The 27,594-nt window shown below is 39.5% G+C and overlaps 1 protein-coding gene across 5 annotated transcripts in view; it reads right to left on the reverse strand.

The window, feature by feature from the left end:
* Positions 1–27,594, reverse strand: part of SPSB4 (splA/ryanodine receptor domain and SOCS box containing 4) — a 185,441-nt gene that overhangs the window by 34,748 nt on the left and 123,099 nt on the right. The gene's annotated exons all lie outside the window — the stretch shown is intronic.

Genomic DNA, 27,594 nt, shown 5'->3' on the forward strand with positions numbered 1-27,594 from the left:
TCTGCTCTCCTGTACCTCAACTGAAGTTTTATGATATCGATACTAAGAGGGTGTGCATATGCATACATACACACACATATTCTCTGTGTGTATTTGCATATATATATGTATATGGAATTTTCTTCAAAATGCACATTAAAAAAAAGCAGTGGTCAGTTAGGAAGTAGTATCCTCTGATTTTCTTCTTATAAATACATGTGTCTGCTTATCTAAGCCACACAATTTTAGACCTCTACACAGGTACAGGAATGGAAGAGAGACAGACTGTGTTACTATGGTTATAAGAACAGCATCTCATAAGTACAGCTTCCCACAAGTGGCCAAGTATCATCTCCTGGGAAACCCTTGCAAACTATGGCAGCAGAGACATTATGACCTGCTGCCTCTTTCCCCCATAGCATTTTGCTAAGGAGCAGTGACCACAAGAAGCTGACCAGGGTTGATCCTGGCTGGTGGATCTGACCTGGGACTTATCGGTCCAATTTTTTCAAATAAAATAACCGAAAGATAGCAGCCATGTGAGTTTACACAAATGACATTAACAAGAAGTTGCACAACCCTTGTAAGGATAATTGCATCTTCAGAACATCATCTTCAGACACTTTAAGGGGAGGAAAAAAGGATACAGGAAAAAACATAACTCATTTCAGAAGCATGCTCCCCATGATGACACAGAAATAACTCTGTGGTTTTATTAGATTTTATAAAGGCTTAAAAGCGTTGTGGGTTTGGTTTTTTCCTCATTTTATGCAATCAATCCGCAAGCAAAATAGCCACTGGGCTGGCATAAAGAGAAAGATGGGAAAAGGCTGACCCCAAAAGACTACAGTGTCAGTCTTTCCTCAGTATTTCTAGCCTAAAAAATAGGTTTTAAAGGGCTTATCAGTGCCACCAGCCTTCCAAGTCCCTGTTAAATCAGGACCTCCTGAAGTCCTGTCTTCCTGCCAGTGCCATTTCAGCCCACAAGAGAAGCAGCACAACCTGCAACATGAAGTCTTTCACAATTTGACAATTTTCTATGCTATGACATTTTTAAAATCAGATTCAAGAAACAGAAATATACAGATTTTTTCACTTTAAAACACTGTGGGGCTTTTTGTCCTCTAGAGAGGCTGGAAGAGAAAGACAGACGTAGGCCTGTGTTTGTCATAAAGCAGACCAGTGAGTTCATCCATGGGGTCTTAAACACATTGTGCTAACAGTGGCGCCCAAGAGCTGATACTACTAGTCCTAACCAGCAGCTGGTCCAGGATTATTGCTTCCATGTAAAGCAACAGGTGCTTGTTCATAAAAAACAAACAGATTTTTTCTCTGAGACTGTCTTCCTGGTCTGTATACAGATACATGTGGCCTGTATTGGATTCCTTCTCCTCATACTCTCATTTCCAGGATTTTAAGAAAAAAATCTGATGGTCTACAACCATACGCCAATGAGCTTTCACCATCTTGGATCACACATGGAGAGGGATGGACCCACTCTCCAAGAACACCACTCTCCCTGGAAACCAGTACATCATCTTTGCACAGATTACACCTGCTTCTTCATCTGCGGCACTTCACTGACTTCATTTCTTTCCTCAAATTTGCTGCACAAGTATCCTGAATCATCAGACTATATTGATACAATGTTAAGGGCTGTATTTTAATAGAAAAAAACAACACAAATTTTGCAAAACCTCTATCACTGTATCACATATCTATACAAAAGCTTTTGTAGGGCATAGCTCTACTGTTGAAGCAAAAGTTGTTTTGCAATACTAAAAATCCAAATCCAATACTAAAGATATAACACCAACATTGCATGCACACAATTGCAACCCTAACATCAAATTAAACACTAGACATTTTAATGCAAGCTGTCTAATCATAAAATTCAAAACTTACAATTAAATGCAGCTATCAATAAAAAAAAAAATCTTATGGTGATAAATTGTTTTTTAATAAAGGAGAAAAAGCAGACACACACACCTTTCAAAAAACATCCTGTAAATCCCAATCTGATAATTTATCTTTTTTAAGCTGCAGGGTGATACAATTTCAAGTTTCTGAACTTGTTTCCTTGGTTATCAGAGGGATGAAAGTTACCCACAGTTATAGCAACACACCTGGAGTGCTAGAATATAACCACTACTTCAAATACAGGGAGCTACAAGACATCAGCTGAAGTGAAAGGTTGAAGGGTTGGAAACACTAAGAAAAAGGGCAATGTGCCCTCAAGGAAGAAGAGATGCCAGGCCCAGAGCTGGTGAAATAACTAATGGAAGTAGCTTTCAAACAAGTCTACAGCAGTTACTGCAAATCCTACTGACATATCAATAAGAGCAGGATTACCTCCCGCATTACACCATTAGGAATCAAAACGACACAAATTTTGCTGTGCTTTTGACTGCAATTCATACCCAGGTTTTTAAAACAATAAGTAGACCACAATACAGTAAAACAGTCATCTCAGCCAAGAAAAAGAAATAAGAATAAAAAAAGAATTGAATGTTTCAAATGTCATACAGTTGTTTATAATAACTCTGCATGTTCTCCATTATATTAAATAAACTTAATAGCATTCAGGTCAAAGCTTTTTCCAAAAATAAAATGAGACATGGATACAATGGTACTGATTCTATCAACAGCCATAAGAAGCACATGCCACGACACCACTTGTACTGACAGCTCAAGCTGATGTATGAATTACTGGAAAGCACACAGAAATACTAAGCTCTTGATCTCCACCCAATTATGACCTTTCTTAGCAGTAACACTCACCACACTCTTCACTGAAATATCCTAATTACAAGTATATGAAATATAATTCTATTTTGTTTGTTTGATTTGACATGACAAGAGAGACTGCTGCTCTCTAAAAATTATTCTGCACTGGCTTCACAGACTCTACCCCATAAACATTGCATTAATTCATTCAGGCCACTCACCAAAGACACAGATATCTCTGCAGCAGAGAGTGAGAACACTATCAGCTTGTTCTGAATCAGCAGAGAAGCTGGCAGCCTTTCAAGTCATCCAAATAAAATTAGGTAGCTGAACAAAGAATAAACTTCAAAGTGCTCGTCCAGAAATCCCTTTGGGAAAGAGCATGTATTTCACATGCTAATTCCAACAATTCACCAGCAGGTGCTGCTTATTTATAAACTTCTAAATGAATTTTTAAAAGCAAGTAACAAAAATTGATGTTAAATACTAAGCCTTTAGAGAAAGATACCATATTTATGCTATACCGCACAGAAAAGGTATGTTCACTTCAGCTACACTAAAGTTCAAAGGATGCCCAAGAGGATGATTCAGCAGTTAATGCACATCTTTCAATATTGAAACTGGTGAACCTCTTTCCTCAGACCACACACAATCACACCCTCCTCTTATTTTTAAATTTTTAATGCATGAAAAACACTCAAGTTACAAGTCAGAAGAGGAAACGTTTCATTATTTGTACTTTATGTATGAGGGAGGACTGATGCTCTGGCCGGTTCAAGTCCTGTTCTTCATTAACAGCATTGCGCTGGCTGCAGTCACCTGTACTTTGTCCCCAGCAACAGAGTGTATGGCAGAGCTGCTTCAGACCTGCTCCTGCTTCAAGGAGGAATGCACACACTAAAATACCTAAAATTACATTTCATAATATTAGGTTCCAAAAACTTGGAGGAAAACAAGGAGAAACACACACACACACCCCCCCCCATAGTAGTGCTGATTAACTCATATATGCTCCCACAGAGACACTAATTAGTTCCAGGACATAAGCATTTTAAAACCCCAGTCTAGGACCTCAGTTTCCTGCTTGTCTTGAACCACACACAATACTTGGGGCCCAGGACTGCCAGTACTGGTACACTGAATTCAGGGGCTCATGGAGGCATGGAAGCCTTGGGAGCCACAAGCCAGGCAGGATTTTCAGGCTACCTACTTCCAGACCCGTGTATGTGGATCCTACTGCGTGTACATTTGATGTGAATATTTTAAACATTTGTTTAGCAGAACTATAGACTTTATGTTAATTTGAGAAGATTATGACAGAAGCAGCAACTCTTTGAAGATGGACTACATACAGCTAGGTTGAAAGGAAAAAAAGGATTTGGTGGTTTTGTTATTTTAGTATCTTACACTTCATTCCTGCCTCCTGGAGCAGCACTAGCAAAACCATCAAAGACCCATATAAAAGCAACATCTTTGTTTTGCAACCAATTTCCATTTCAAAGCAGCAAATCCAGACATGACTGAATGATTTCTTAAATCTCATTTCCATATGCCAGGCAGAGAAGTAACCTGCTTTTTCTGTTCTGTATTGTGAAAGCTTCCAACCTACAGATCTATTTGATAAAGCCGTGAAAACAAAGTATACATATGCTCCCTGGGGCTTTTTGCTAGAGTTGATTTGCATGAGACATTACAAATTAGCCTTTTCAAATGAATGCAAAATCCCTAATTTACTCTGTGCACTTATTTAACAGATTAGGAAATTCTTAATATTGGATAAAAGAAGGTATATCAATTGTAACTGCTGTTTCGGACAGGGTTATTATGGAGTGATCCTAACCACACTAGTAGCTTCAGAAAGGAAAAGGGGCTTTAATAAACACTCATACTGCTAAAATACTGTTCCTGAAGGAAAGCTGCAGCTGGCCATATGTACATTGAGATAGGGCAATCTCTTCCTCATTCAGTCTACCCTGGATATTTGTTGTCCGTATGGCTGTTGTGCAGCCAGAGAAAATAATGTCAAACCTTCATGCTATTCCTCACTTTTGGCCATGTTTCTAATCTGCCTTTGGAAGCAGCTATATTGCTTTAACACCTTGGTAGATTTAAGTACTCCAAATAAACAAACACAAGGTACACAGGGGAAACTGGTTCACTTCACACACTTCCACTTATTTCAAAGTTCAAATGGAGACATGTAATTCTTTAACCACAGAAATACAAAAGCCTTGCTCATAAAAATTAAATACACATCCTATTTCAGCCACATCCTTCTCAAATATTTCTGCAAGCTAAATTCAAGATTTCAACCCAAGTTGTCTACAATTAGGAAATGTACTGTGAGAAACCCATTCCCCATGCCACAAGTTTAGCCCCAGGCACAGCAACTGCCGTACCCTCATGTTTAGATTTTTATTATTTTTTTTTTTTAAAAGAAATTAAAAGAGAATTTAAAAGAAAGCATTAAGCTACTAGCCCAGAGCAACAGTCTCCAAGTTAATTGTTTCTATGTAGTTTGTGAAGGCAACAAACACCACAGGAACACACACACACACACACACACGGTCTACACAAGAAGGAATATTACCCTTTGCTATTTCAGCACCATTAATCCCTTCCCGCTCCCCCCCCCCAGCTTTTTTCCAGCGAGACAGGCTCAGAGTTACCCTGTGTTGTTATGTCAAAAGTTATTTTGTGCTGATTACTGGAATCAAATCTCCAGACAGGATATATTTACAGCTGTCTACACTGTCTTACAATAAGCTGATGGATGACTCATCCTTTTCCCCCTTCAGCTGAAATCAGTAAAAGTAAGATAGAGGCAGAGTGACAGCCAGCAGGCAGTGAGGATCCCTTCCCACCTGCCCCTGCTCCCCTCTCCTGCCACAGGAAGCTCCTGCACAAGGACAGGTGAGCTGCAAAGATCTTACTCTGTGTTTAAAATACATTAGAACATAAGCCTTTTCCCATGTATGCAATGACACAAAAAAAATCCTAGAAAATTTATCATTTTTAAGTTTTCAGTATATGTTAACCCACCAATAAACAGGCATTTATTCCAAAGTTCCCGTACCTGTGTGCTTGCAAAGGCTAATATCCCATTGCCATGAGTACACATCCCCTTGTCGCGCACATTAAACAGAAAATAAGAAATTAAAAATCAGTGATCATAAACGTACATATATCACAGGAAGATGAGTTGTCAGTAGAAACAAAAACTGGACTTTTCCCATTAACTACCTAGATGGTGCAGATTTGCCAGCAGAATAAAAAATATGACGAGATGATGGGTTGATAGCACAGACCAAGTAACAGAGACCGTCAGCTCAGCAAGTCTGGAGGCAAAAAGCACGTCTGCTCTTTCTGTCAATGGGAAAGGATGTGAGTTTTCATTATCACAGACAAATTTAAAAGAGGGTAAGTGTATTCATAGCATGCCTGACTCTCATTTCTGTCAGCTTCAGCAAAATAGTATTTGATGAAAGACTGAAAAGAGTTTGTGGGTTTGTTTTTTTTAAAACTGGCTATGTCAGTTTATAATCACAGCTGACTATCTTAATGCATGGTGTACCAACAGAAGAGCAAGTCTTCTGTAAGATCTGTCAGTACTAATGAATCAGCTGGCTCAATAAGACATGTATGTAACCAACTTTTGCCATGGGTAGGTTGGTCTCTTTCTACAGATTTGGGCCAGGCACTGGGAAGTCCTTGAATACAGTTAAGCATGTGCCTACATGCCATTGACTTCAAATGAATTTTAGGCACACATTTGAAGAATTTGCTAAATAGAGTTGAAGCCCTGAACTTGGATTAGTGCTCAGTACACAGTCACGGCATTAGCATTTTCAGCTCTTCTCATTATCCAAACAGGCCTTTGCTGAACTAAACACAAGGACACTGAAGTTTAACTTCTGTAATATACTGGTTCCCATAAGCATTGGGTGAATAGCTTCTGGGTAAACATACAAATAGTTTCTGTATAAACTTCTTGAGCAAAACAAGGAAGCCCTGGAGCTGTTTGTGGCATAACATGGAACTAGAATCTTTAATACTGAATAAAATACAATATTGTGTGCTATGTAAAAGGCATCCAACACTTCATATTGATTTCATGGTTCTTCAGTTATAAAGTTTGCTTTTTTATGCTTTAAGCCCTTGTCTGAAGTCAAGATGGAGCTGCTAAGCTACTCCATCAAGACACGAGATTTAGCCTACCAAAAAAACCCACCTTCTCTTGAAATGAATTATATATGCGGGGGGATTTTCAGCACCAAAATGTCTTTCCTCATTTCTTAGCACCCCATTTGCCAGTTCAAGAAATTACTCAGAAACCACTAGAAAACAACATGGAAGGGAAATCTCACTTATCTTTATCACCTTGCCATATAAACCAAAGAAAGCAGCAAGGTATTTAATCTGGAAATGCTACTGGAAGCATACCTTCAATCAACTAAATGGGAGTTTAAACACATATTTAGCCATCTCACATTCTTTCATACACTCCACAATGACCTGCTGGATAGAACAACATGCTCAACCTTTTTCCCAACTAATTATCCACTTAGCCCTGTGTTTTGCCGGATAAAGCTACCCTCCTATTTCATCAGTTGTAGGAATCCTACTATGTGACAGGTGTAGATTTGATAAATGAACACTGCCTCAGTCAGCCTAGAAGCCTAAAATAAAAGATTTCATAAATGCATGACTTTCCTTCATCGTGTAAAGAACTAAAGTGGCAAGGACAAAAGGGTTAATCTTGAGTCTAAGAAAAAAAAGCTTATAAAAATTAATAAATTGAAGCGAACAAGTGTCCAAAGGGCTTCTCTTCAGCAGTTTTAGGTGAAGACCACATCTATAAATCCTTATCCTCTATGTACACATCACTATCCAATTTATGTCAAAAATGTCAACATCCAAATTAATCTGTATTAGAACTACGGATTAACAGTAAAGGCAGTAGCACTTGTGAAGTATTGGCTATATAGGAATGCTACATCTCGAACAGAAAGCTTCCAGACCAAAGAGATGAGCCAAAGTTTCATCTGAAATCTCTCTTAAAAAAAAAAAAAAGGCAATTATGCATTAAAAACTCCAGTTCTTGCACATCTCCCCAAACTCATGTTTGCTACAAATGTTTTAATACATATTTATGGTGTGCAAAAGAAAAAAATATCAAATTATAGAAACACATCAATACTGTTTTTTCAATACTTAATACCCCAGGTAAACAAAACTAGGCAGGTGTATGTTAACTCATGCATGCAAAACCCAGACTTCTGAAATTTTAAATACTGAATTAAATGCTTACTGTCAGCCTCCAGGGGAAGTTTTGTCAATCAAAACTGCAGGTTATAAAGTCCACTCCTTGCTTATCTACAAGTGGCAAACATTCCCAACGCTTTCTACAGCACCATGGAATTGCCCTCTCCTTTTGAATATGCTCCTGACTTGGATCATTTCTGCTAAGTCACAGCATTTCCTTGCCATCTGCAAAGGCACAGGCAAGCCAAAGTTATTCCTCCTTTTTGAAGGCAGCTTAGAGGACTCCCCTGATCCTCTCAAAAGACACAGCAAACTTGGCACCAGCAAACAAAGTGCTCATCTTCTCTGACTCAAGGAGAACAGGCATGGAAATAGCACATAGAAGAACTAACAATTCTTCTCACAGGCTGCCCCATGGCAGAGGGGGGCAACACCAACACAACCTAGTTTCCAGACACAATAAAATACTGATATTACAACCTATTTAGCATAGCAATACAACCAGTATAGTTGTAAGCACTAACCTGTCTTTGCAGTACAACTTGCTTTGCTTCGGGGAATATTGATTTTATTGCACGACTGTAATTTAGGAAGTTATCCAAAGTAATTATAGAACTTTACTAATTAGCCTCCTTGCTTCTACATGTAACTTCAAGGTCACAACTAGAATCTACATCAAACTGGAATTACTAAAAGAAATCTCTTACTGCCAAGAGTTATCTTTCCACTTCCCCCCCCCCCCAAATCAATTCTTCACGTGGCCCATATTGCATTATTGATGTAGAGATGACATAAAATATCTATAATTCCATTAGCTGCTGTCTAAAAGAAACATTAATAAGTGCACAATATTTAATGACAAAGACAAGTATCCTGTGGTGCCACTCTCAGGGGTGAGCCCACCCACAACAGCCAACCCCTATTCCTGACAAGGAGTCTATTAAACCAGCTGTCGGTCAGCCAGCCATGCATTATTCAAGAGCCTCATAGGCTTTGCAGACCAAAAAACTTGTCACATCTTTTCTGCCTTATCCAGCCAACCATGTAAATCACCCAGTATAAAAGGTTATTTTGCAACATATGTTCCCAAAAACCTTTAACTTCCAGATCTCATGTGGATGGAAAGACTAGCGGCTGCCTCACTGTGCCCAAGAGCTGAAGGAACATCAGCCTATGCCGATCTTCCGTTTCTAAAATGGAAAATGCAGTGGCCACATTATGTTACTTGTCACAGTTAAAAACCAGTTCTGAGTAGCAACAGACAAGTAACCTTGGCTGCCATAGCTACAAACTACGCAAGTGACTACTGGCGGCATTTTCAGAGGCACTCAATTGTACTCCCACAGAAAAAAATCAGGAGCAGAGCTGCCCTGGCTGCAGCAGAACAAAGCTAAATCAGCATTTGCTTCTACTGAAACTGAACGAATCTCCGCAGCTCCTGTTCAGCAAGAAGAATCAAAATAACCCAAATTTAACCCTGCATAGTAACAGCCACAATCTCACCCTGCAACCCCCCATCAGATCCAATAAATGGAATAGTTTTATCAAGGTGGCTGAACTTAAATTAAAAAAAAAAAAAACCACACAAAAACCACTCAACTAAAAAACCCCTCCAAACCCAAAAACCAACCAAACCTGCAACTAGGGGAATTTACTGCATATCCCCTGATAAAGTATTCCAAAGGATAATAAATGACCCTCACTATTAAAAAATGCAACTTAATTCCAGTTCATATTTTCCTTCTAACCAGCAGATCCTTCTGGGCCCAGCACATGTTAACTTAAAGAGCTCTTTCTCATCATTCTTCTCCTTGAATACAAACTCTTAAACCATGATGCGGCTTCTGGCTGAAGGAGCATTCAGCAAGGAGGAGAAGTGAACCATGCAGGGAAGGGAGCAAGGCAGCTGAGAGCTGCAGTACAGAGGGCAACCTCATCTCTGACGGACAAAGACAGAACACGGTTCTTCCAAACTTAAGAACATTGCTTTTTTTATTTATATATATATAGATATGTAGATGTATGGAGAAGAGAAAAGTCAGATGGAGGACTTGACATGGAGTTTTCTGAATAACAAACATTTCTGAACTTTTCTAAACAAAAACAAAAAAAACAAGCAAGGCCCGAGTGTGATTTTAAGAAAAATACGTATTTCAATAACTTCAATAAGTTTTAATGAGGATTTATGGTTTGCTGGTTGGTTTACACATACTTTTAAAATCTAACATTGAAGGCACAGATTTAAACTGTAATGGGAAAACATGTGGATTCACCCACACATTTTTCAACATTTCCTGTCATGGAAAATGGTAATCACTCACCTACAGGAACTGTTTGTGAAGGGAGATGCAGTAAAATTTCTCTTTAAAAAAGTCAAAGAATAGAAATTCTATTTCTCTCCAGATGCACTCCATATATTTGTTCTATACGATAATGGGATCCATAGCACCTGCAGGCAGATCCTGAGCAATGATACAAATCCCAAGGAACCCCAACAGATGAAGAGAGAGATGCAAATCACAAACTCAGAGAGGTACTGGTGTTTAGTTTGGCCTCATCCCAACACAAGCTTTTTAGCTAAAGTGCCAAGCTTTTTTCCTTGCCTTATGAACTTGCTAGGAGCACATGGCCACACTAACTCTACAGTAATCATAGCTACCTAAAGCAAGACAGACAGAACCATTTTCTCCACAAAAAGTTTCTTTGTAATAAAGCAACGTCAAGCAGGAAGTGAAATAATAGAGTCTGTGTTTCTAATATAGTAGTACTCTAGTCAAAAGATTTTTGCAATAAAATTTAATAGCAAATAAAAATTTGCACTAAGAGCATACACAACAAACAAATACTTCAAAAATTAAAAAGTACATGAATGCACGCCAACAAAATTAAGCATCTGATAAAACTGATTCTTATACAAAAGCCTCTTATATCCATTTTCGCTGTTTCTTACGGGACTGACTTTTCAAATATGGTGATGTGCATTTGAATGGGAGTCAATCCCAATATGAAGCTCAAATAATTTTCTTAATGAAATCACATTTAATAAGCCTATACCCAAAATCATCCTATACCCCAAAATGACTGTACTATCAAGTTACCCTCCTCTGTTTTCAGTCCAGAATTGATTATAGTTTCAATAAAATATTATGTTACACTACCCAGACACTTCACAACAAGAGCTTCATAAGTAAGGCAAAGAATTATGCTGTGAGATTTTACATGCTCTTCTTCGCCCTTGAAGCTTAACTCGGTATGCTCAACACAGCATCAGTACCTGAACTTAGCTCCTATGCCCCGTGAGCAATCTAGTCAAGTATTACACATCACTGGACAATACTGACCCAGTAAGTCTCTTCTTATCTTGTGACAGCAGTCAAAGTTTGCTAGCTTTCAGTATTTCCATTTTCCCAAGGGAAAGCAAATTCTATGCTTTTGAAGGATGAAAAACACAAACTATGGCTAGAACACCAAAACTGACCACAAAGTACATGTATCACAAATGGGGTGACGTGGGGAAGGGGCGGGGGGAAGATGAAGATCACCACTTTCTTCAAATGCGCCGCTCTTGGGCTTATCAACCAATATTACTAAAGATGATTACTAAGACAACTGACAATAAACCAAAAACGTCAACATTAAAAGGAAAGCAACGTTTTCCATGGCCAAGTCCTTTGTGTGATGTGCACAACGTGTTATCAATTCCCTTCCTTGGTATTTTTGTCACTTTAATGGGACCTTAATATCAGGAAAGAACATAAAGTGTTTCAAAGCCCTACCATCATCATAGCACTCTTAATTTACAATTTTTGAAGAGGTCAATTTCTCTCAGTAGGGAGAGAAGGGAGGGAACATATAGGGCAGGGAACATATAGGGAGGATTGTGCAGACCATACTGTCAAGTTACACTCCATATTTAAAATAACACTTGGAAGAAAAAAAGCACTTGAGACACAAAAAAATAATAAAATAGAGAAGGTATGGAGTTCAGGTAACTCCTTTAGAAGAACACACACTTAGCTCCAAAATAATGCTGAAATTGTAAGTTTAGCTGAAGAGTGGAAAAGCCAGAAGGGTGAACCAGATACCGAGTAGAATTTGTCTTGGCATACTGGCCCATGTAACACTCTGCAAACCTCAGCAAATAGAGAAACTACTCAGAGAGGACAGACAGCTGCTCAAATTCTCACCTAACACATAGACTGGACCAGCGCACTGGCTGCATTGGCACTGCACTGATTTACAGCAACTGGGGGTAGCCCACTGCATCTATATCTCAAACAGGAAACCTCCTAAGTGAAAGTGAACACAACACTGAATTTAAAAAAAAAATAAAATAAAATAAAAATACCAAGCTTCTGGTATGGTTTTAAACCATTGTGCAGAAGCTACTACAAGTTTTCCTGCTCAATGAATTAAAAGCCAGTTTGATTTTTTTTTTTTTTTTAAGAACTTATCACTAGGTGCCAACAACAGAACAGCCCTGCTTCACTCACTCTCACACAAAATGAAAGATTAAAAACGCACACCGCTTTCACATGTCGCTTAAGGCAATTAATTTCCCTCTGAAATCAATTACTTTTTTTTTTTTTAATAGGTCAACTGCTGACCTCCCCAACACTCTCCAGTGCAACTGTCTGACAATAAACAGGCCCAGGAGCTTTGCTGAAAATATAAGCTTGTTGGACATCTGGTGCTATTGAAGGATAAGACATGGAAGAAACAAGGCAGAGGGTGGTGATGATTGTCATTCTGGGCTGGGAGAAGACTTGGTTACCTAATGTAAGACCTTGCCAAAGTTGGGCAGTTTGGGATCTTAAGCTCCAATTCAGGGGATAATGAGAAAGTGACCTTTAATGGACTGGATCAATGCATGTCAAATAGATTAAGCTTGCTGGCAGATAAGTCAACCTGCAAATGAACTACTCCAAGGTTATTCAATGATTCAAGGTATCCATAACTGATTTTTCTTAAAACTCGGCATCTTTTTTACTGAACTTCTCAGGGTTAAAAAAGAGAGCAGTTAAGAAATTAGTGCTTTTTTCTTTTTATAATCCATCTTTTTGGATAGCAAAGTGTTGCTAATAGACAGCTTGAATAACTATTAAGGGTTACTAAACACATAGACATCTGGCCAAGTCAGTCACTGGAGTCCAGATGATCAGAGGCTAAGGGATCACCCAGATGAAATAAGCTTCACAGGAATCCGGGAAAGAATAGGGATTACCCTACAAGCTTACCCAGTTCCCATACTCTCCCTTAGCCAGCTATTAATTGTCAGTATCGAAGACTGAATGCCAAGCTAGGTGGACCATCAGTCAGATCCAGGTTTATGTATTCTTTCCTAGTGCAGAAGCCATACTTTCCTTCTTATCCAGTCTATTAAGTTTTACTATTTATTTAGTTTAGTATTTCTTGACTTATTTTTACAGCCAGGGAGAAGGGGTAGCAGAGGACAGGTATGGACAAGAAGAGCACACAGCACTCAAGATACAAGCTGGCCACAGTAACATAACCAGGTTTCCTGTTCTGTTCCAATTCACAACATCATATTCACCCTTTGGATCACTCATTACTGATATTTTCATAATATTACGCACAATGCCTCCAGGACCTCTTTCCAGGTGTTAGGAGTTCATTGTGCGCAGGAACTCTTCACACGCTACGTACAGGTAGATTTGCTCCCCTCACCCCTATCCTCCACTACACATTACCGGGCACATAACATCGCTGAATTTCACCTACCTCTTTGTTATCCAGTTGTTAAGTACTGCAGGAGTCTTCCACAACACTTCCTGGAGTCCAGTTTAGATTTATCCACCTTGAAAAATTTTGTGTAAATTATTACTTCACCTTATTTTCCAGTTCATCATAAAGGTACTGTGAAGAGTAGATCCCAGCAGAGATCCTACTGATAAACTCCTTCCAACTTAAAATCTGACCATTTGCTTCTATCTTTTGTTGCCTGTCTTTCAAAAAAGTTCCCTAATGAACTGTCCAACTTTAACTGTGTAAGTTTCTTAGAAGGGATACTTTGTCAAGTTCTCTGAAGTATCTGGAATTTCAAAACCTAGTGGATTGCCCTTACTCCCACAGGTGTTACCACCTTCAGAGAACTCTGGAAAGCATTACAGTAACTCCCTTCCATGAAAAGATCGCCATTATCACCTGCCTAATCATTCTATTCTTTATTACAGTTTCTAATAGCAGAAGCCCAGCTCTTCATCTGAACACTAGATTTCCAGCCTGGATCAATGAGAAGCAAAAACTGTATGAGTTTCCCTCTGTAATGGCATCTACTGTACATAATGTTGACTAGGTCATTGAAAACATACTTGTTTTCTCAACTGCAATGGCTGAAAAGACACCCAGATCCCTCTATATGAAGTCTAAACAAGCATTCATCAAGACCACCACTGCTGCCAGTTATTTTGTTCAAAACTATCATTTGAGTACAAATTTTAGCAGCTAACGGGCAATAAAAATGAATCCCCAGTCCCTCAATAGCCAAAAGGAGTTCAATTTAACACTGCTTTCAGGACCAACAGCGCACCGCTGCCAATAATGCCTCACACTGCAGAGCCTGTCAGAGGCCCACGTTACACACACACGGCTTTTCTGTAGCTGCACGGAATTCGGAGGCTCGGCTGACTGTGTCTGAACAGCGAGGAGGAGCGGAGGCCAAGAGCGACCCAGCTGCTGACGTGCCGGAGGTTCGGCAGGCAGAGCGACAGCCAGCACCCACCCGGCAATGCAGACCACCAGCGACTGCGGCCTAGTGTGAGGCAGGGAACTGAGCCAGAAGAGGTGCCCACGCACCCTTGCCGCCTGCTGCGCGGCAAACCCCTGGGCGCAGGCAGCTGGAAGGGACGCCCAGGAGATGCCTCTAGGGACCCTACACTTAATGACTACACCTTCTGATGCACTTCAGGGCACACATCTTTGTCAGCCTAATTAAAACCAGATATCATTTACTGTTCGCTGTTCTTCCTGTGAGGCAGGAAACAACTGGAGACTGATGGCAGGAGAAGTGCCCCAGAGGACACTGAACTCCCTACTACAATTACCTAGCAAAAAAGGTAGTAACATCTTCGGAGACTGCTGTCTGCACTACACAATTATGTGTTTAATGAAGCAGTTGGTTTCACTTTTTCAAAAAAAGCTGAACATGTTTTGTGAGAATTTCAAGATAGGCCCTAAAATGGATAAGAATGAATGTATGTATTAATTCACCTTGGATGGCCCACATGGGGCATGGATACTTTGGCTCTGTCTGCAGAAGCTTGTTTGTAAAATTATAATGCAGACAAATGTGGAAGTCATTACCTAAAAAACAGATAAAGATCTGGAAAAATTACAGGTCTAATCCTGCTTAATCCAGAACATTTAGTTCTTTGAAAGTGTCATGTAATACCAAACATCAGCCCTCATGTGAAAAAGGCTCCATTTGCTTACCAATTTATTGCACTCTGGGTAAAACAGAAAAGCAAGCTGCCAAACCAAGTCAAAGAGCCCTTAAGAAACCCTGTGACTGAGACCAACTTTGACATAGAAACAGAAGCAAAACAGGCCCTTCCCTGCATCAGCAGTAAGAAGGCCCAGAAGGGCCTTTAGACAATGCCTCCCCCACCCACCAGCTAAAAACCCATCTCTTTGGCAGCTTCTTATTCTGCAAGGTTAAGGTTAAAGGAGTGCTCTACAACTGAGTAAGTTTTATCGTGGTTTTTGACATTAAACAAAACTAATGACTTCCTGGCAGTCAAAGAAAATTGTTCTTTTTCAAAAAAATCAAAAATTTTAGAGCTTATTCAGGGGATGAATTCAAATCTAGATGTGTTCAGGCCACATCTAGACAGCTTTGCACAACTGCATTTTTATGGCTCACTCACTTGGCTTACCCCAATCTCTTCAAAGGTCATTTCTCACTTTTTACCTCAAAAGACTGTTTTCAAATACTGTTTCTGCAAACCAACTGGCAGAATCAGCTGAACAGAGCCCATTTTTCAAATCTGTAGGAACAGAGACAGTATCATTTGCAGAATAAAGAAAAGAACGAGTAAAAGATGGCTTACAGCCATCCACTCGGAAAAGGACAACATAGCACTCTTCTTCCCTGCCCCCTGAAGAAACAGTATTTTATAATACTCACTGCAGAGAAAGTCAAGAAACAGCATTACCCATACCTGCTCACTAGCAGGAGGCACTCCTCCATCACCAGCTGAATCAACAGAGAAGACTTTTTGCACAAGGAGATACTGTTTACTAGCAACATGTGGACTTCAGACGAGCACACAGCTCCACAGAGGATCAGAACATTATTGTCAGATTAGCATTGGGAAATGGATTTACCATCTGCCTTTTTACCTCAAACTTTAACCCTAAAAGCTTAAAAAACAAGGGTGGTTGTTTTTTTTGTTGCTGTGGGGTTTGGTTTTTCTACACGTAATGTGTGTTCTCATATTGGTTATATAAATGTGGTTTTCTTCTTTTCTTAGTACTGAGCAACTTCTTAAGTAGAGAGAACATTTGATTACCACTTTCACCTGCTCTAAGAGCAGATCAGTTCCTATTAAACACCTACTTTCATGTATTACTTTAAATACTAACCATGTAGAGTTAGCCAAAAGGTCTCGTTTAAAAGCCTAACCTCCTTTTTAAAAATTAACACTGCAAAGGCAGTTGTGCACTGAGAACAGAACATATCTAGAAGATGTTAAAATTAATGGGGTTTGGATCTACAGCTTAGCTTATCCTGTTTATAAGGGTGACTAAACATACAACAGGGGGGAAATGGCAAATAATGACATTTGTTATTGCAAGTAATTGGCAACGATAGAAACACACACAATTGAACACAATTGTACAAAATGTTAATTCAACTCCCTCCTGCCTAATGATTATTAGCATGCTTTTTCTATTTTCATATAGCAGTCTTCCTCTACCTGCAAAGGACTTCATCTTCATGACACTACCAAAAATCCTTAAAATTAGAATGTTATTGTCCTGGTTTCAGCTGGGATAGAGTTAATTTTCTTTCTAGTAGCTGGTATAGTGTTACATTTTGGATTCAGTAAGAGAAGAATTTTGGTAGCACACTGATGTTTTCAGTTGTTGCAAAGTAGTAGTTATAACAAGTCAAGGATTTTTCAGCTTCTCATGCCCAGCCAGCAGGAAAGCTGGATGGGCACAAGAAGTTGGGAGGGGACGCAGCCAGGGCAGCTGACCCAAACTGGCCAAAGGGGTATTCCATGCCATGGGATGTCATGCCCAGTATATAAACTGGGGGGAGTTGGCCTGGGGGGGATCACTGCTTGGGAACTAACTGGGCATCGGTCAGCAAGTGGTAAGCAATTGCATTGTGCATCACTTGTTTTGTATATTCCAATTATATTATTATCAGCATTGTTATTTTCTTCCTTTCTGTCCTATTAAACCGTCTTTACCTCAGCCCACAAGTTTTACTCCCCCCACTCCCCGATTTTTCTCCCGCATCCCACTGGGTGGGAGGAAGTGCGCAAGCAGCTGCATGGTGCTTAGTTGCTGGCTGGGGTTAAACCACAACAGCTATCTGTGGATCAGTTAGGATCTGTGAATATAAAACGCACATACGTAAACACTACTTAATGGTAGAGCTTGTGTGGAGTTTTGAATATTTACGTTTGCAAGTAAGTTGTTCCCTTCAGAGTACATGAAGGAAAAATGACATCATTACCAGATACAGTATTTTGTTAATTTCTACCTAGGAAAGCAAACCTTTTCCATATTTAATTTAACATGCCTACTTTAACAGTTTGTTAAGATATCTTATAGGTTAAACAGGTACACTTGAAGTGAATTTCTCTTAAACCAAAATGCCAATAATTCAGAATAATGGGGAATAAGTTATTTACTATACTATGGTATAAGTGACGTTTAGATTTTATGCTCACTCATGTTTCATGCACAAAATGTTTCTATCAACACAGAAATCTGGGGAACAGAAAGCAGATGGTGGTTCCAGCCAACTAGTCTGATGAGAAGTCACTTGGAGCGCCAGGATTTATCGACTGGCATGTTCAAGTGGGTTACTGAGAAACCCATCCACCACAACAGCATAATGGTTGGGTTTTTTTGCTCCTGAAAGTAGCACTATGCACGAAATGATGGGCCACTTCCACAATATTGTATTCCCCAACAGCAAATCTCCAATGACAACAGCAAAACATTGCAGGGGAGGCCCCTGCAATGGGATAGGCATCCCCCTCCCACCCCAAAAGGCACACTTTTTTAGACAGTGTTGGAAATAGTCAACATCTAGCCAATTTCTACTGCAACTCCTTCTCAGCAGTGAGCTTTCACCCGCCAACTAGTCCTGTGTGCAACATCTCCTATACACCCCCCGACCAGGTAGGTTCTCACCTTTAGTATCTCAACACCACAGCAGACCCCGGATGTCCCAAGCAGCAGCACGGGGGTAAGCAAGCAGCAGCACGGGGGTAAGCAAGCAGCAGCACGGGGGTAAGCAAGCAGCAGCACGGGGGTAAGCAAGCAGCAGCACGGGGGTAAGCAAGCAGCAGCACGGGGGTAAGCAAGCAGCAGCACGGGGGTAAGCAAGCAGCAGCACGGGGGTAAGCAAGCAGCAGCACGGGGGTAAGCAAGCAGCAGCACGGGGGTAAGCAAGCAGCAGCACGGGGGTAAGCAAGCAGCAGCACGGGGGTAAGCAAGCAGCAGCACAGAACTTGCTGCTCCACAGCCAGAGAAGCTGCTGAAGGCACAACCCCCCTTGGTACAAAGTCCAAACCATCATTCTATTTTGTTCCATCTCCATTGCATTTTAAAGACAAACTTATTTTCATTAATATTTTAAGATTATAGCTTATATATGCATTATGTATTAAAGGTGTTTGAAAAAATGGGCCAGAGGAAGCCTGGAAGTTCCTCTGTGTAAGCGATTTAGGAAAAAAAGTTGCATTCTCAGGAAGCTGCTGTTTGCATCCAGATGCTAGCATTGTTCATGCTGCCAATTTATCAGTTTCATTTCAGAAATGTTGCCCAGTATGATGATAAAAGGCTCTAACTCCAGTATTTCGAGTACATCAAGCTACATGCTGGATTTTGAAAACATTTGCATCATGAACAATTTAGCTTCTGCTTTATTCTTGATCAATGAAATTATGAAATGCCTTGAACTTCTTACTGGTCATCAGTTATATCTGGAAGTCAATAAAATTCTTTTAGAGGATACAAGATCCGTTATGTAGAAATAACTGATTTAAAATTTTAATAAGTCTTCAGAAAATTAAGAAAAAAAGAATTTTAGAAACATAAAAGTCCATCAGAAATTAATGAAGACTACTTCAGTCAGAAAAACCTGCAGGGTTAATTCAGTCTCTCCGATCCAGAAATTTTAACAGCTCACTTATTTCTAATCAAATTGAAAAGTTCAGTTGTAAAGTCACAAATGACAAAAGACCCTGTAAGATGCCAATAGCATCACAGTGATTCCTGTAAAGTTCATATTGAAAACAGAGCAAACATTTGTCAAGTTCTTTGACTTATACAAGCTGTCGGTTTGACTTAAAAAAACCAAGCAGTTACCAGTGGTCAGGAAAACCCAGCATGGCTGTGCTTAACACCAGGAGGAGCCAGGTGAATTTTCACTCCCTACCATACAGCTGGGGGTTGGAAGCTGAGCTCCTGTGCTCTGCCAGAAAAACTGCTGATGAAAGTAAAGAAAGTAAAACAGGGATGCTTGGTCATTCAGGAGCTTGAACAGTCCTTACCTTTCTTTGACACATGCTACTTGGCCTAGTACATCAAGGCTTATTTCCTTCTGTTAAAATCTCAGCATCTCTCCTTTTTTAACCCTCTTACCATACTTCTCTGCCTTCTCTCTTCCTTTTAAGCACTAGTACCTTTGTCACATTTCCTCTTTCAAATATATCTTCCTAGATCTGGCTGGCACTTCTTGCTTTACCTCTTACTTTTCCTCCTCCCTTGACACACATGTCATTCTGTTGCCTGTAGGTAATCTGTCTCATGATATTGTTCATTCTTTGTACACCATAGCCCTTTATCCAGTGGCCTGTCCCCACAACTTCAACATTTAAATTTCAATCTAAATTAAAAGTAAAGCATGTGTTAGCATTACTTACCTTCCCAAGACAAGAAAATACCACTGAAGCTGGTTTCTTAACATAAAGCCAATGCAATTACGTTCCCTGAAGTGTCCAAGCACCAGGTGAAGCTATCCTCCTTTCCCAAATGTGTTGCAAACAAATTATTTAGAACACTTAATGGACTGCAGATTTTGCAGGATGTTTAAAGTTTCCCCTCTGATCTCTCTGAACTTTGACCTTCATTTGTTTACACAGGCAGAGGGCAATAGGTCATACCACTAAAATCAGCAAACTGTTTACACATATGGCAAGCACGCATGGATCGGTAATGTAGTCATGGCTACAGTCATACACAGCACATTAAAGCAATTGCTTTTGTTAAAATAACAAAGATACAGTAAGTCCACATACGTGATGAGGAGACCTTCCAGTGCAATGAAACTCAGTATGAGCCACGAAGTTAATTGGCATTTCTTCAGAAATCAGTGCATACGTTCCAGTCAAGTCTAACCAAAGTCACTCACTGTAACAGTGCTTGTTTCATAAAAAGTGGCAGCCTTTAATATAAACTGTGTCAAAATTTTAGACACTTTTACGTGCAAGTGCCAATTCAGCACTGTGGCAGTTAATATAGCAAAGAATAGAAAAGTGTACAAAGCAAGGCTGGAAGAGAAGCCATCACTGAAAAGTACACAAACTCCAAGCACGCTGCTGGGCTGTGTTTGCTTGAATACCAGATTCCAATATGGTGCCTGTGGCTGGATGATGCATTTCACCAGAGGCAACTTACTGGAGAGAAGTTCTTTGTTCAGTGAAAATACATTATTTTCATAATACTTATGCTACCTTTAAAACTAAAATTTGCTATTTAAAAAAAAAATCATTAAGTGCTTTAAAAACCTAATTCCCAAGCCTTTAAAAAATATTTTAACCTTTATTAAGATCTTTAAAAAATCTTCTCCAAACAGCATATTTTACATAATACGAATTACTTGGAAATGAGAAATTTTCAGAAGCATAAAGCATTTCAATTTTGAAAGCGTGAACAGGGTACTAATATAACCCCACACTCTGTTTTGTTTTGATGGACAGAGGAACATATTTTGGAAAGCAATTACAGGCTCTCTGCTTAAGAGAATGCCAAAAAATAAAAGGTAAACACTACAAGAAATAAGAAAAAGCACCAGTATCTAAAAGAAAATAATCACTTTGTCTTGGTTAAATAAACTGTAGCCATCAAGCTTGCTGAAACAACAGAGAAGCAGCAGCAATTTTTTTTAGCTTCAAGATGCTGTATCAAGGCTTTGTAGCCTATTCAGTAGCACAGTGACTAGTCATACAGATATGTGGAATACACAAGAAGAATATTATTAAACATTTATAGTTACTTCTTATTGAAAAGCAGAAGCACATCTTTAAATTTCAGGTCCAAACAATACATGCAGACATGAATTCCCGTTTGCAACAGAGATGCAGCATGCTGTAGAAATAAAAATGCCTGTTGTGAAAAAATGCAACTGTGAATCTCAAACAAAAATTATTCTTCTTTAATGTTATGTACTTCCTTGCTGAAAACACATTCTGGTTTCATAAAAATCACTTTCTGGAATAATATAATTTGTTTGGCCAACCAGTGATAAGAAATTGGCAGAGACAAAGCTAATAAGTAATCTTCTCCTAAAAAAAACCCCCAAAAACCACAAAAAAACCCCAAACAACCACCACCAACCAAAAAAAAAAAAGCCAGAACACCAAACCAGCCCAAAGATATGCCACATCTGGAAGTTCATTACTTTTAGAAAAAGTGTTCACATAAGGCAGGGAGATACTCTTATGTTGTTATTCATCACATGAATTTGACACACCTACCAAATTTGGTTTTTCTTAGGCATGTCCATGGAAAATACAGGTATAGCTTTGACCAACTGATCTGAGGTAACACTGGACACCTGCCTCACTCAATGACTGCCTGCTAAGTCCACGCTGAACAAGCATTACCAGAAATATTTTATGCTCCTAGTGAATAATCTTCCCATTGCAACAGACACTCTTAGCACCAATGCTGAAGACTTACAACTCCAAACCAGTCATGCAGAATCCTGGCCAGTGTGCAGAAGGTTATATGAAATGCTCAGTTTGTTTCAAATTACCAACAGATATCCTCTTTGGAGTGTCACCATTTTACCTTCTGTATTTTACCACCAACTAACATGTAAAAATAACGCTTAAACAACTGAAAGAATCCTCGTAGTTCTTGCACATGAAGTTCAGTTGTGTCAGTAACTTCTAACAATATCTCCTCTCTGCCTCAATCCTGAGTTTCAGTGCTAAAGATTGAAATGCCCCATCTCACACTTCTAGTGTTGGAGGTTTTTCAGCAAAAAACAGGTTTGATAACAGGCTTGAAGACAGATCTAATCATCAGTCCCACCCCAAAACAGTTTAAAGTAAAAGACTAAAGTTATTTAAATTCTCTGTATATGCACAAATCAAACAAGACAAGGGGGAACTTTGATCCAGTCCTGTCCTCACTAGCAGGACTTTTCATTTGTTATCCCCAAAGGGCAACACAAAACTGAACCTGAGACCACAGGGACTGTCATGCTCCATCAGGTTTCCTCACTGGCTATCCTGGGGAAACTACAAAATACACCAGTTCAGACACACAGGACTGGGGACAAAATACTCAAGGAAAAAATGCTAGCAGAAAAGGAACACGGAAGGATGACTTGCAGCAGAACTTACGCCCTTTTACAAGAGTGAAACACTTTCTGTGAGAAAGTGGGTGGGACACAGCGCAGTTGAAGGCTGCCGAGCTCAGAATTACAGCTGCAAAAAGCAAATCCCATTCTGCCACTTGCCAACTTCTGGGTGTTTGACTTCACAGCCTCAGCATTATTTTAACACAGTGTTAATGCTGGGGCAGCTTTCCTACCGTTTACACAGAGAAGTAGACAGCACCGTCACTACCTTCAGTGGAAACATCTGCAGAACACAGCAGCATTTCTGGACGTGCTCGTTTTCGGGCACATTGCCTGTAGATTTACCACGAAAGTATGGGTTTTGCTATAATCTGAAGACTGGTATATAAATTGCCACTCACCACAATATACTCCAAGAAGATCAGGCTTGTCTTATATTAATCTTTTTGAAGTGGAATTTGCTCTGAGCCCAAACTAGAAATTAGGTTGCCATCTGCCTCTCCTAATAGAGAAGCTACACTGACTTTAAGGGAAGAAAAAGAGGCCATCTGCAGAAAGAGCTTGTGATTAGAGAAGGGAAGAAACTTCCATGGCTACAGAGACAAATAAAGTAGTACCTTAAGGAGAAATATAACTTAGGAGGAAACTTGTATGAAATCATAGTCAAAGTGGACAAAGCACACGCAGTTTTGGCAATAAAGTAAATGCATCACTGGATAATGTATTGCAGAAGCATCATTATTTGCACTGAAGCTTGGATTTAAGCTGTACAATTCCCAACAGCAATACAGACAGAGCAAATCCAAAAATAAATACCCTTTACAAATTTCCACTTCTAATACAAACTTGTAAGAATTAGTTCACATTGCTGAGCAATTCCAGCATCATAGCTTGAGCAAATTCATAAAAGGATTATGCAAGGCTATCAAATTTCTAATTGCTATTTTAGAGTAATAAATATGATATTCAAAGCTCAACTTTAGGTTACAACATTCACTTCAATTTTGAGAACAGAGGTGTAATCATTGCTCTTCAAGGTTCTCATTTCTTAAAAACAGGATGAATGGGAAATCAGTGGAAACATGATCAGAACACACTAACATGCATTTTTTCCTTAAGACTGTCAGATTTGGCGGTTACCATGGGACCTTAATGAACCAGAGCAGGAAAAAAAAAAGCACAGGTATGTCAGGATGCAAATAAACCATAACACAGCTGTGGACTACTGAAGCTTCTTCTTAGCCTTTCTTTCTTAGATGAAGAAATTTGGAAGTGCTACCAGCAGGCATTTTTAGCAATGGCCAGAAGGCCAGTGCTGATGCACAACTGCAGAAGTTTCTTCATGACACTAGTGAGAACATGCTGTGCTGACATATGCATGTGGGACAGTTCCCAAGATGAGCAGAACCCCACAAACCCTCCTGCCAGCACTCAGTATTTCATCTCAACCAACTCTACACTATCACACAAGGGTGGCTGGGAGGGGGGAATCTTTCTGCAGCCTCCTTCTGCTTTCTCCCCACCTAGGAAGATATTAAATTCTAAGTTTTGTACCTATGAGTTGCATTATCAAGTTTTATGTCTATGGATCACCTATTATTATTATTGTATATAGAATACAGACCCTCTCCTTTGCTATTCCACACCGATTCAGAACAGGGCAGATCCAGACCTGTAATGCATGCTTATAAAAAGTATTTTGACTTCTGGAAGTCAAAATACCAACTATTCCGTCAGGTATTTTTAAGGATCAAAATAAATCACTGTGTTCAACTTGCCTACTCAATGACCAAGTTTTCCACCATGGCACTGTTATATTGTTCTCCCACCACTTTATTTAAACACGGAAGTACTAATGTATCAGTCATGATATGCAATGTACATTTATACAAAAGTGTTTCGCTATTTCTCTGTTCCAGTCTATAAACAGTCTTCAGGACTCCTCATCAGACAACAGATGTAAATAGCCTAGCTTTTTTTAAACGGGCACATACTCTGATGAAAAGAGCATCTGAAAAATAACATATACTGCATTTGTGTTATTTGGGTTTTTTTAATTATTGCAATAGGCAATGAGTCAGATGTCTGATGTAAAATTCTGTAAAACTTAGGCACTGGGCAAACATCAGTGTGGTAAATACTGATAGCATCTGATCAAAGAAGTTTGTCCTGGGAAGAACTCCGTGTGCTTATAATGAGCACTCTCTGTACTGTCCCCCTGCCTTCCCTCCCAAGCCCTAACAAACATTTGCAACTCTGAGACCCTCAAATGTGAGTGAAAAACTGTCTTGTGAAAGTCACAGCACATGATCATATGATGCTCAAAGTTGCTTCTGAAGCAGAATACTCTGGGTATCACATGCAGCTGGAAGAACGACAATTGATTTTAACTACAGCATATTCTAGAACCAATACCCAGAGGGCACACAGGTTCTTGATGTTTGACTTGCAGCCTTAACCTTCTAGGATTCTGCCATCTATCCAGTAATTAACATACTTCAAAGTTTGCATCATCTCTATACTGCTATGACATATGTTTAAGTTCATTGCAGCTGCAAAAGCCCATCATTTGATCCTTTCACTCTTCCATTCCTGCAAGCCTTTCACCCTTTGCCAGGCAACTGAAATACACAGGCCTTTAAAGTATTCAGAGGTCTTCTATTTAAACAGCAAGTGTTGAAAACACTAGAAATCCGTGCAGCCAAGGTCTCCATCTGCTCTGTAAGGCACCACATAAACAGCCATTGCAAGCTGTGGTATGCATTCTGAGCAGTAACAATCAATCACTAAATAGCAAGTTACAAGTCACTGACAGCACAGTTTCAAGAACAACTAAGTTACTATTGCCAGATCTACTAAAAGCTGCAATCAGCAGTAAGATATACTTCCAGGGAAGGAGGAAAAAAAAAAAAAAAAGGAGAATTTGTAAGGTTAAAAAGCAAACAACAACAAAGAAAACCTCACATGTATGTACGTTCAAATGTATTTAAATTTGTGAACACGTGAGCATCTCCTTATTCTTCAAGATCTACTCCGATCTTCAGAAAAACAATTATAGAAACCTGTAATATCAAGTGCTATGAGAATGAACATGAAGACTGTCACAACCAAACCTGCACTGCTACACAAGGGCTGGCTGGATAGAAAGACTTTCAGCAAAGAGAAGGTGTTTGCTTTAGAGCACCAGCTAAACAAGCTACTTTGGTTTCCTGAATGCTGTTTTTGTTGCAGGACAGTAATGGATCAGTGAACATGCGATAACAAATGATGTGGTTCCAGGATGTCAAACTGCCCCACACAAAGGGGCTTTAAACTTCCTCTTCACATGATCAGATTAACACTCAAGCCTACATGGGAGTTTACTTTACATAGGTTCACACTTAACACCACCCCCACCCCCCCCGCAAAAAAAACCAAACCCAAACATTGCTACTTTGACTTTCTCAGGGATAGTTTAGGAAGCTACCCGGCCTCTTTCAGCAAAATTATCCCACGAGAAACCGAATGGGAATTTTTCTCTCTGCTGTCTCACACACCACAGCTATCCTTCTCTACTTAGCCCCTTTTATTTTAAAATTTCTACCAAACTCATTCACATCCTCCTCCCGTGTTTTCATCTTTCTAGAGCTCCCTTGAGCAGCCCTGTGAAGGCTACAAATGGAATGCAGAATGATTCCTTGTGTGGACATGGTGGACGAAGCTGAGCTGTACTTTGCTTAGTTTGGCAGATCCTAGTTTATAAAAACTACTTTTGCACACAAATATTCAGTTTGCAAAAAATATCTCTCCCCCACCACCCTACCCCCCCCCCAAAAAAAAAAGCTGTCAGCACACCACTTTTTGCAGTGTCTTGAGTAATTGCAAAATACTTACAATCATCTGATACTCCCCTGTATGAAAGCACTCAGGAAGCTGCTGTTTAGCATCTGGCTGTAATAACCTGCAGGGCTTCTGTGGTTAAAGATTCTCTACCCCTAGTGCTTATTACAGATGTTTATGAAAAGGTAATCTTAAACAGAGTCAAATTATTAAATTATGTTTCTAGTTTGTATGTCAGATGTAAGGCTAATGAGCAGAGAATTAATTTTTGACAGAAAAAAAAAATGAGACCACCCCATTCTAATTGAAAAGAATAGGAAATTCCTTTAGAAATTACTAATTGAAAGGCAGGTATTGTACACTTGCTATTATTATCTTTTTACAAGACCAAGTTCCATCCATAAAGCCCAAAACCCATGAAAATTTTGTTCAGTCATCTGTTTTTGTTAAATCTATATATTTATATTCATGGTTCTTCCTATGGCTCAGATAATACAGTCTTAAACAAGAACAAAGTTCTACTTACTACCTCATTCAGCCTTCCATTCCCCAATTCACAGCAGCTGATAAGCTGACGGTAGATAACTGGGCATGACCAAACATACACTGTACTGTGTATGGACCTGGCAGAGCACACATCTTCCTGAGCAGTGAGAAGAACTGGACAAGGCCCAGTTCTGCAACTCATCTTCTGGTGGGCTACTGCTTCACAGCAGCAACATGCTCCTCCTTACTATGTAATGATTTAATTTGATATTACCCCTTTAGATCAAAAATAGCTAATGCTTATCCAAAATCCCATATTTCTGGAGAAGAAAATACCCTGAGAGAGCACCTTCTGAAATGAACTAAGGAACAGAGCTCTTTCAGGAAAACTGCTGAAAGCAATATTTGACCTGAGCTCACAGATTCTTGGGGATCCACAGCTGCTTTTGAGGGTCCTGGAAAGGCAACTATGGAAAGAAAGCCTACTGGCCTGAATTCAAGTATGTTTATGCACACCATGT

Source organism: Haliaeetus albicilla, chromosome 9 (assembly GCF_947461875.1).
Source record: "Haliaeetus albicilla chromosome 9, bHalAlb1.1, whole genome shotgun sequence".
NCBI lineage: Eukaryota > Metazoa > Chordata > Aves > Accipitriformes > Accipitridae > Haliaeetus > Haliaeetus albicilla.